This window comes from Globicephala melas, chromosome 11 (genome assembly GCF_963455315.2).
Source record: "Globicephala melas chromosome 11, mGloMel1.2, whole genome shotgun sequence".
Classification (NCBI taxonomy): domain Eukaryota; kingdom Metazoa; phylum Chordata; class Mammalia; order Artiodactyla; family Delphinidae; genus Globicephala; species Globicephala melas.
Window position 1 is genome coordinate 80,865,712 of NC_083324.2, and position 12,314 is coordinate 80,878,025.

The window sequence follows — 12,314 nt, forward strand, 5'->3', positions numbered from 1 at the left end:
TCAAGAAAGAATGTCTGGTTTCTCTTTGTGATGTTAGCAGCCACTGATGAATAGTGTCTCTATCCACTAATTCATAATTGGTGGCAAAATCACAATATTCTAATTATATCATTCCTTCTTTATTCACTCGAAGAATACTTTTATTTTGACTGCGCGGCCTGGCTTGCGGGAGTTTTCAGTTCCCTGACCAGTGATCGGACCCGGGACCTTGGCAGGGAAAGCACGGAGTCCTAACCACTGGACTGTCAGGGAATTCCCTAGAAGAATACATTTATTAAAAGAAACTTTTTCTAATCATCTATTTGGTTACCAAGTGTTATAATTCACATGGAAAAGGCAGGATAAATCCTTGATTGTTTCCTTTTATTTACCAGTTTTCAGAATAGTTAGTTGGTGACCAATCCAGTTTTTTAAAATAAGAGTAATTATGAATTCATGGATGTAAACATCCTTAAAGTGTTTCAATCCACTGCTGTCATTATCTTTACTGATGCTCAAATTTTCCCATCTTCAAGTGGGAAGTTCTTCAAGTTGGCTTCTGACATTAGACCCTCATAGTCAGGAACTTCCTTGCTTTATGGTGACAAGATGTTTCAGGCTTATGTCATATAATTCCTGCCTCAGATCTGTATTCAGCCATTTCTCCAAGGAGCCTTGGTTTCTTCCTGGGGAAACAATTTCAAGACCACAAATTGGATGCCAGGGGATGTTCACTGTTTCTAAGCCTTTTTAGTAGAAAGACCTAGGGCATCTATATTTTATTGATACTTCCAATTAAAATTCAGGACTATAGGGTGTTTACTTCTCTTACATTTGTATCTCCTTTTGTGTTAGTTATTTCTATTTCAAAACTTAGTAGTTTAAAACAACACACATTATCTCATAGTTTTCATGTGTCAGGAATCCAGGTATGGCTCAACTGGGTCCTCTGCTTCAGAGTCTCTCAAGACTGAAATCAAGGTGTTAAACAGGGCTAGTGTCTCATCAGAAGGCTTGACTGGGGAAGGATCTGCTTCCAAGTTCACGTGGTTGTTGACAGGATTCTGTTCCTTGAGGGTTCTTGGACTGAGGGCCTTATTTACTCAGTTACTTGCTGGCTGTTGACAAGAGGGCCATGTAGGCCTCTTTAACATGGCTGCCTTTATATACTTTAAAATTTTTATTGAAGTATAGTTGATTTGTAATGTGTTAATTTTTGCTGTACAGCAAAGTGATTCGGTTATATATATATATATATATATATATATATATATTCTTTTTCATATTCTTTTCCATTATGGTTTATCAGAGGATATTGAATATAGTTCCCTGTGCTATAAATAGGACTTTGTTTCTGGGTTGTTGTTGTTTATTGTTTTATTTTTATTTATTTTTAGATTTCAGTTCCTATGGATTTTTTTTTAAATTTTTATTTTATATTGGAGTATAGTTGATTAACAATGTTGTGTTGGTTTTAGGTGTACAGCAAAGTGATTCAGTTATACATATACATGTATCTATTCTTTTTCAAATTCTTTTCCCATTTAGTTTATTACAGAGTATTGAGCAGAGTTCCTTTTGCTGTATGGTAGGTCCTTGTTGGTTATCTATTTTAAATATAACAGTGTGTACATGTATATCTCCAAACTCCCAGTCTGTCCTTCCCCCCCACCCATCCCCCCGGTAACCATAAGTTCATTCTCTAAGTCTGTGACTCTATTTCCGTTTTATAAATAAGTTCATTTGTATCAATTTTTTTTTAGATTCTGCATATCAGTGATATCATATGATGTTTGTTTTTCTCTGACTTACTTCACTTAGTATGATAATCTACAAGTCTATCCATGTTGCTGCAAATGGCATTATTTCATTCTCTTTAATGGCTGAGTAATATTCCATTGTATATATGTACCACATCTTGTTTATCCATTCATCTGTTGATGGACATTTAGGTTGTTTCCATGACCTGACTATTGTAAATAGTGCTGCAATGAACACTGGGGTGCATGTATCCTTTTGAACCATGTTTTTCTCCAGATATATGCCCAGGATTGGGATTGCAGGATCATATGATAGTTCTATTTTTAGTTGCTTAAGGAACCTCCATACTGTTCTCCACAGTAGCTGTACCAATTTACATTCCCACCAACAGCACAGGAGGGTTCCCTTTTCTCCACACCCTCTCCAGCATTTATTGTTTGTAGACTTTTTGATGATGGCCATTCTGACTGGTATGAGGTGATGTCTCATAGTTTTTTGGGGTTTTTTTCTGGCCATGCTGTGCAGCTTGCAGGATCTTAGTTCCCCAACCAGGGATGGAACCCGGGCCCCCAGCATTGGAAGCACGGAGTCCTAACCACTGGACCACCAGGGAATTCCCTCATTGTAGTTTCTTTTTTTTTTTTTTTTAATATTTATTTATTTATTTGGCTATGCTGGGTCTTAATTGCGGTACATGGGATCTTTTTTAGTTGTGGCATGTGGGATCTTTAGCTGCAGCATGCAGCATGTGGGATCTAGTTCCCTGACCAGCGATCGAACCCTGGCCCCCTGCATTGGGAGCATGGAGTCCCAGACACGGGATCAAAGGGAAGTCCCTCTCATTGTAGTTTTCTGTTTATTTTGTTTTGTTTTGCCATGCAGCCTGCAGGATCTTAGTTCCCCAACCAGGGATTGAACCTGGGCCCTCAGCAGTGACAGCGTGGAGTCCTAAACACTGGACCACCAGGGAATTCCCTCATTGTAGTTTTGATTTGCATTTCTCTAATAATTAGCGATGTTGAGCATCTTTTCACGTACCCCTTGGCCATCTGTATGTCTTCTTTGGAGAAATGTCTATTTAGGTCTTTTGCCATTTTTTGATTGGGTTGTTGTTTATTTTTTCATATTGAGGCACATGAGCTGTTTGTAAATTTTAGAGATTAATCCCTTGTCTGTCACACTGTTTGCAAATATTTTCTCCCATTCTGTGGGTTGTCATTTCATTTTGTTTATGATTTCCTTTGCTATACACAAGCTTTTGAGTTTAATTAGGTCCCATTTGTTTATTTTTGGTTTTATTTCCATTACTCTAGGAGATGGATCAAAAAAGATATTGCTTTGATTTATATGAAAGAGTGCTCTGCTTATGTTTTCCTCTAAGAGTTTTACAGTATCCAGTCTTACATTTAGGTCTTTAACCCATTTTGAGTTTATTTTTGTCTATGGTGTTTAAGAATGTTCTAATTTTATTTTTTTACATATAGCTGTCCAGTTTTCCCAGAGCCATTTATTGAAGAGACTGACTTTTCTCCATTGTATAGTCTTGCCTCCTTTGTCATAGATTAATTGACCATAGGTGCATGGGTTTATTTCTGGGCTTTCTGTCCTGTTCCAGTGATCTATATTTCTGTTTTTGTGCCAGTACCATACTGTTTTGATGACTGTAGCTTTTTAGTATAGTCTGAAGTCCAGGAGCTTGATTCCTCCAGCTCCATTTTTCTTTCTCAATATTGCTTTGGCTATTCGGGGTCTTTTGTGTCTCCATACAAATTTTAAGATTTTTTTGTTCTAGTTTTGTGAAAAATGCCATTGATAATTTGATAGGGATTGCACTGAATCTGTAGATTGCCTTGGATAGTAAAGTCATTTCGATAATACTGATTCTTCCAATCTAAGAACATGGTATATCTTTCCATCTATTTGTGTCATATTCCATTTCTTTCATCAGTGTCTTATAGTTTTCGGAGTACAGGTCTTTTGCCTCCTTAGGTAGGTTTATTCCTAGGTATTTTATTCTTTTTGATGTGATGGCAAATGGGATTGTTTCTTTAATTTGTTTCTGAACTTTCATTGTTATTGTATAGATATGCGACAGATTTCTGTGTATTAATTTTGTATCCTGCAACTTTACTGAATTCATTGATGAGCTCTAGCAGTTTTCTGGTAGCATCCTTAGGGTTTTCCATGTATAGTATCATGTCATCTGCAAACAGTGACAGTTTTTGTTTTTTCTTTTTAATTTTATTATTATTTGGCTGCATCGGGTCTAGTTGTGGCATGTGGGATCTTTGTTGCAGCATACGGGATCTTTGTTGCAGTATGCGGGATCTATTGTTGTGGTGCATGGGCTTCTCTAGTTGCAGTGTGCAGGCTTCTCTCTGGTTGTGGTGCACAGGCTCAGTAGTTGTGGTGCATGGGCTCTCTAGTTGCAGCATGTGGGCTTCTCTCTAGTGTGGCATGCGGGCTTCAGAGCGTGCGGGCTCAGTAGTTGCAGTGTATGGGCTCACTAATTGTGGCATGTGGGCTCTACAGCACGTGAGCTTAGTTGCCCCGCAGCATGTGGGCTCTTAGTTCCCTGATCAGGGATTGAACCTGCGTCTCCTGCATTGGAAGGCGGATTCTTAACCATGGGACCACCAGGGAAGTCCCAAATAGTGACAGTTTTACTTATTCTTTTCCAAATTGGAATTCCCTTTATTTCTTTTTCTTCTCTGCCATGGCTAGGACTGCCAAAACTATGTTGCATAATAGCATTGAGAGTGGACATCCTTGTCTTTTTCCTGATCTTAAAGGAAATGCTTTCACCTTTTCACTGTTGAGTATGATGTTAGCTGTAGGTTTATCATTTATGGCCTTAATTATGTTGAGGTATGTTCACTGTATGCCCACTTTCTGGAGAGTTTTTATCATAATTGGGTGTTGAATTTTGTCAAAAGCTTTTTCTGCATCTATTGAATGATCATATAGTTTTTATTCTTCAATTTGTTGATGTGGTGTATCACACTGATTGATTTGCAGATACTGAAAAATCCTTGCATCCCTAGGATATATCCCAGTTGATCATGGCGTATGATCCATTTGAAGTATTGTTGGATTCAGTTTGCTAGTATTTTGTTGAGCAGTTTTGCATCTATGTTCATCAGTGATATTAGCCTGTAATTTTCTTTTTTCTTTCCTTCCTTCCTTCCTTCCTTCCTTCCTTCCTTCCTTCCTTCCTTCCTTCCTTCCTTCCTTTGGTATCCTTTTCTGGTTTTGATATCAGGGTGATGGTGGCCTCATAGAATGAGTTTGGGAGTGTTCCTTCCTCTGCAATTTTTGGGAATAGTTTCAGAAGGATAGGTGTTAACTCTTCTCTAAATGTTTGATAGGATTCACCTGTGAAGACATCTGGTCCTGGACTTTTGTTTGTTAGGAGTTTTTTTTTTTTAATTTATTTTTGGCTGCATTGGATCTTCGTTGTTGTGCATGGGCTTTCTCTAGTTGCAGTGAGCAGGGCTACTCTTCCTTGCAGTGCACAGGCTTCTAGTTGCAGTGGCTTCTCTTGTTGTGGAGCATGGGGTCTAGGTGCGCAGGCTTCAGTAGTTGTAGCATGTGGGCTCAGCAGTTGTGGCTCGTGGGCTCTAGAGTGCAGGCTCAGTAGTTGTGGTGCATGGGTTTAGTTGCTCCACGGCCTGTGGGATCTTCCTGGACCAGGGCTCGAACCTGTGTCCCCTGCATTGGCGGGTGGAACCCCAACCACTGCACCACCAGGGAAACCCCTGTTAGGAGTTTTTAAATCATATTTTCAACTTCAGTACTTGTGATTGGTCTGTTCATATTTTCTATTTCTTCTCTTCATATTTTCTGTTTTTTCCTGGTTCAGTCTTGGGAGATTGTACCTTTCTAAAAAATTGTTCATTTCTTCTACGTTTTCCATTTTATCAGCATACAGTTGCTTGTAGTAGTCTCTCGTGATCCTTTGTATTCCTCTGGTGTCCGTTGTTGTAACTTCTCCTTTTTCATTTCTAATTTTATTGATTTGAGCCCTCTCTCTCTTTTTCTTGTTGAGTCTGGATAAAGGTTTATCCATTTTGTTTATCTTTTCAAAGAACCAGCTTTTAGTTTCATTGATCTTTTGTGTTGTTTTCTTCATCTCTATTTCATTTATTTCTGCTCTAAGCTTTATGGTTTCTTTCCTTCTACTAACTTTGGGTTTTGTTTGTTGTTCTTTCTCTAGTTCCTTTAGGTTTAAGTTTAGGGTATTTATTTGAGATTTGTCTTGTTTCTTGAGGTAAGATTGTATTGCTATATATTTCCCTTTTAGAACTGCTTTTGCTGCATCCAGAAGGTTTTGGATCATCATGCTTTCATTTTCATTTGTCTCTAGGTATGTTTTTATTTCCTCTTTGATTTCTTCAGTGATCTATTGGTTGGTTAGTAACATATTGTTTAGCCCCCACATGTTTGTGTTTTTTAGTTATTTTCCTATAGTTGATTTCTAGTCTCATTACATTGTGGTCAGAAAAGTTGCTTGATATGATTTCAATTTTCTTAAATTTACTGAGGCTCTCTTTGTGGCCCAGCATGTGATCAATCCTGGAGAATGTTTAGGTGCACTTGAGAAGAACGTGTATTCTGCTGCTTTTGGATGGAATGCTCTATAAATATCAATTAAGTCCATCTGATCTAATGTGTTATTTAACGCCTGTGTTTCCTTATTGATTTTCTGTCTGGATGATCTGTCCATGATGAAAGTGGGGTGTTAAACTCCCCACTGTTATTGTGTTTCTGTCTATTTCTCCTTTTATGGCAGTTGGTATTTGCCTTATATATTGAGGTGCTCCTATGTTGGCTGCATATATATTTACAATTGTTACATCTTCTTCTTGGATTGCTCCCTTGATCATTATGTAGTGTCCTTCTTTGTCTCTTGTAACAGTCTTTATTTTAAAGTCTATTTTGGGGACTTCCCTGGAGGTCCAATGGTTAAAACTCCACACTTCCATTGCAGGGGTCATGGGTTTAATCCCTGGTTGGGCATCTAAGATCCCGCATGCTGCATGGTGCGGCCAAAAAAAAAAGTCTGTTTTGTCTGATATGAGTATTGTTACTCCAGCTTTCTTTTGATTTCCATTTGTATGGAATTCCTTTTTCCATCTGCCCACTTTCAGTCTGTATGTGTCGCTAGATATGAAGTGGGTCTCTTATAGAGAACATATATATGGGTCTTGTTTTTTTAATCCATTCAGTGAGTCTGTTTCTTTTGGTTGGAGCATTTAATCCGCTTGCATTTAAGGTAATTATCAATATGTATGTTCGTATGGCCATTTTGGATTTGCTTTTATAGGTGTTTTTTTTTTTCCCTTCCTCTTTTGTTCTCTTCTCTTGTGATTTGATGACTAACTTTAGTGTTGTGTTTGGATTCCTTTTTCTTTTTTGTGTGTGTATCTATAGTAGATTTTTGTTCATGGTTACAATGAGGTTTTGGTATAGCAGACTATATATAAACAAGATTGTTTTAAGTTGCTGGTCTTTTAATTTCAAATGCATTTCTAATATCCTGCATTTGTGCTCTCCTCTTCTCACAGATGCTGGTTTTGATGTCATATTTGTGTGCAGATGATTTCCACCTTTACTGTATGTTTGCCTTTACCAGTGAGCTTTTCTATTCATAATTTTCTTGTTTCTAGTGGTGGCCCTTTCTTTTCTGCCTAGAGAAGTTCCTTTAGCTTTTGCTGCAAACCTGGTCTGGTGGTGCTGAATTCTCTTAGCTTTTGCTTGTCTGTAAATCTTTTGATTTCTCTGTCAAATCTGAATTAGAGCCTTGCTGGGTACAGTATTCTTGGTTGTAGGTTCTTCTTCCCTTTCATCACTTTAAATATATTGTGCCATTCCCTTCTGGCCTGCAGAGATACTGCTGAGAAATCAGCTGATAACCTTATGGGAGTTCCCTTGTATGTTATTTGTTGCTTTTCCCTCATTGCTTTTAATTTTTTTTCTTTGTCTTTAATTTTTGTCAATTTGATTACTATGTGTCTCAGCATGTTCCTCCTTGGGTTTATCCTGCCTAGGACTCTCTGCACTTCCTGGACTTGGGTGACTGTTTCCTTTTCCATGTTGAGGAAGTTTTCAGCTATTATCTCTTCAAATATTTTCTCAGATCCTTTCTCTCTCTCTTCTCCCTCTGGGACCCCTGTAATGTGAATGTTGGCACATTTAATGTTGTCCCAGAGTTCTCTCATACTGTTCTTATTTCTTTTCATTCTTTTTTCTTTATTCTGTTCCATGGAAGTGATTTCCACCATTGTCTTCCAGCTCACTTATCTGTTCTTCTGCCTCAGTTGTCCTGCTATTGATTCCTTCTAGTGTATTTTTCATTTCAGTTATTGTATTGTTCACCTCTGTTTGTTCATTCTTTAGTTCTTATAGGTCTTTGTTAAACATTTCTTGTATCTTCTTGATCTGTGCCTCCATTCTGTTTTGAGATCTTGGATCATCTTTACTCTCATTATTCTGAATTCTTTTTCAGGTAGATTGCCTATCTCCAATTCACTTAGTTTTTCTTCTTGGGTTTTTATCTTGGTCCTTCATCTGGGACATATTCCTCTGCCATCTCTTTTTGTCTAACTTTCTGTGATTGTGATTTCCATTCTGCAGGATTGTAGTTCTTCTTGCTTCTGCTCTCTGCTCCCTGGTGGATGAGGCTGTCTAAGAGGCTTGTGCAGGCTTCCTGGTGGGAGGGACTGGTTCCTGCCCACTGGTATATGGAGCTGGGTCTTGTACCTCTGGTGGGCAGGGCCCTGCCAGGGAGTGTGTTTATCAGTAATCTGTGTGCTCAGGAAGACTTTAAGCAGCCCGTCTACTGATGGGTGGGGTTGTGTTCTCGCCCTGTTGGTTGTCTGGCCTGAGGCATCCCATCACTGGAGCCTACAGGCTGTTGGGTGGGGCCACATCTTGGTGAGAAGATGGTGCCCTCCAGGTGGGCTCATACCAATGAGTACTCCCTAGAACTGCTGCCACCAGTGTCCCTGTCCCTGCAGTGAGCCACAGCTACCCCCTGCCTCTTCAGGAGACCCTCCAATACTAGCAGGTTAAGCCTGGCCCAGTCTTTTATGAGGTCACCGCTTTTTCCCCTGGATCCTGGTGCACACAAGACCCTGTGTGTGCCCTCTAAGAGTGGACTTTCTGTTTCCCCCAGTCCTGTGGAATTCCTGTGATCAAACCCCACTGGCTTTCAAAGCCAGATTCTCTGGGGGTTCCTCCTCCCATTGCCAGACCCCCAGGCTGGGGAGCCTGATGTGAGGCTCAGAGGTTTCACTCCTGTGGGAGAACTTCTGTGGTATAATTAGTTTCCAGTTTGTGGGTCGCCTACCCGGCATGCATGGGACTTGATTTTATCATGATTGTACCCCTCCTACCGTCTTGTTGTGGCTTCTTCTTTATCTTTGGACGTAGGGTATCTTTTTTTGTAGGTTCCAGCATTTTTTTGTTGATGGTTGTTCAGTAGTTGTAATTTTGGTGTTTATGTAAGAGGTAAGCTCATGTCCTTCTACTCTGCCGTCTTGTCTCCCAATCAAGATTAGGTTTTCCCCACAACTGAGTTGCAGGGTTTTGAGGACATTGTTGTTTATCTGTTCTATACATAATAGTCTGCATCTGCTAATCCCAAACTCCCAATCCTTCCCTCCATCCCTCCTCCCGCAACCACAAGTCTGTTCTGTATATCTGTGTGTCTGTTTCTGTTTTGTAGATACGTTCATTTGTGTTGTATTTTAGATTCCATATATAAGTGATATCATATGGTATTTGTCTTTCTCTTTCTGACTTACTACACTTAGTATGATAATTTCTAGGTCCATGTTGCTGCAAATGGCATTATTTCATTTTTATGGCTGAGTAATATTCCATTGTATATATATACCATATCGTCTTCATCCATTCATCTGTTGATGGACATTTAGGTTATTTCGATGTCTTGGCTATTGTAAATAGTGCTGCTGTGAACATTGGGGTACATGTATCTTTTTGAATTATAGTTTTGTCTGGATATATGCCCAGGAGTGGGATTGCTGGATCATATGGCAACTCTAGTTTTTTGAGGAACCTCCATACTGTTTTCCATAGTGGCTGCTCCAATTTACATTCCCACTAACAGTGTAGGAGGGTTCCCTTTTCTCCACACCCTCTCCAACATTTGTTATTTGTAGACTTTTTAACGATGGCCATTCTGACTGGTGTGAGGTGGTACCTCATTGTAGTTTTGATTTGTATTTCTCTGGTAATTAGTGATGATGAGCATTTTTTCATGTGCCTTTTGACTATCTGTATTCTTTGGAGATATGTCTATTCAGATCTTTGGCCCATTTTTTGATTGGGTTGTTTGGGTTTTTGTTGTGGTTGTGTTATTCAGTTGTATGAGCTGTTTGTATATTTTGGAAATTAAGCCCTTATCGGTCACATCATTTGCAAATATTTTTCTCCCAGTCCATAAGTTGTCATTTCGTTTTGTTTAAAACATGATTGCTTGCTTCATGTAAATCCCCAGAGGAGAGCATCAGCTATCAAGCAAAAATCACAGTTTTAAAAAAAAATTTTTAGCCTATTCACAGAGGTTACATCCCCTCAACATTACTGTATTCTATTGGTTAGAAGCAAGCTATTTAAAGGGGGTGAGGGATTATATAAGGCTTTGAATACTGGGAACTGCGATCATTGGAGGACATCTTACAGCCTGCCTACCACACTTTTCTCCCATGTCAAGAATTCTAGTTACCAAGGACAGTGGGATGATAAAATTAAAATATCACATCAGGCTTCCCTGGTGGCGCAGTGGTTGAGAGTCCGCGTGCCGATGCAGGGGACACGGGCTCATGCCCTGGTCTGGGAAGATCCCACATGCCGCGGAGCGGCTGGGCCTGTGAGCCGTGGCCACTGAGCCTGCGCGTCCGGAGCCTGTGCTCCGCAACAGGAGAGGCCACAACAGTGAGAGGCCCGCATACCGCAAAAAAAAAAAAAAAAAAGACATCATTTATGCATTTAAAATTTTAATAGATACTAAAGTAACTCCAGATTGGCTTTGCCAGTTTACATCCCATATCCCATATCCTTGCCAATATTAATCAAACTTTTAAATAGTTGCCAATCTCTTAGGTGTGTAATGGTGTGTTGTTTTTATTTTTAATCTCCAAATACTAATAGAATTATGATCTTTTTATATGCTTATTTGCCATTTGCATTTCTTCCTTTGTGAATTCCTTATTCATATCCTTTGTCCAGCTTCTTTTTGGGCTTTTTAACTTTTCCTTATTGATTGGCAGAAATTCTTTATAGTCTGTATATTAATCCCTTAATTAATATGGATTAGTTAATCCATATTAATATGTGTGTATACACACACACACACGTGTCATTAAAAAAATAGGACTACCTCTGAAGCCAAGATGCTAAATTGGAGTCCTGCTGAATCCCATGCTCCAGGCAGAGTGAACCTGCTACTGAATTATCTGGACTATCTGGAGAAGCAAGAGAAGTCCCAGTTGTGGCCATGCCAGTTCCCTCCAGAACAAAAAAGGGCTACAGGAACCAAGGTGGAGAAAAACAGCTTCACATAGAATCAGGAATCTAGCCTGCTAGGAAAGAGTCCTTTACACCAGGAAATCTGCAGATAGCACTTCTGCTACCAGGATTTCCTTGGGCCTTGGCTCTGAGCCATCTCTGTGAGATCTGGAAGTAACAAAGACCCAACCCCTCCCTCTTCCCAGTAGCAGTGACTTCACCAAGATATGTTTATGTCCTCACATGTAAATTTTGGAGGGAGGCAATTTCCAGGGCTCTATTCCAGCCTTTAGGGAACCAGGTTCCTTCTAGCTTATTACTCCATCACTTCCTGAGCAGGTACTGGTGTGTATAGAGCACCTGGGCCAGTTCTGCTCTGGTCTTCCCTGTGCTATACAGTAGGACCTTGTTGTTTACCTACTTTATATACAGTAGTGTGTATCTGCTAATCCCAAACTCCTAATTTACCCCTCCCCCACCCTCTCCCCTTTGGTAACCATAAGTTTTCTATGTCTATGTTTCTGTTCTGTAAATAAGTTTATTTGTAGCCTATTTCAGATTCCACTTATAAGTGATATCATATTTGTCTTTTTCTGTGTGACTTACTTCACTTAGTATGATAATCTCTAGGTCCATCCATGTTGCTGCAAATGGCATTATTTCATTCTTTTTTATGGCTGAGTAGTATTTCATTGTATATATGTACCACATCTTCGCCATTCATCTGTCAATAGACATTTAGGTTGCTTCTGTGTCTTGGCTATTATAAATAGTGCTGCTATGAATACTGGGGTGCATGTATCTTTTCGAATTAGTTTTTTCTCCAGATATATCCCCAGGAGTGGGATTGCTAGATCATATGGTAGCTATATTTTTAGTTTTTCTAAGGAATCTCCATACTGTTCTCCACAGTGGCTGCACCAATTTACATTCCCACCAACAGTGCAGGAGGGTTCCCTTTTCCCCACATCCTCTCCAACATTTGTTATTTGTAGACTTTTTAATGATGGCCATTCTGACTGGTGTGAGGTGATACCTCA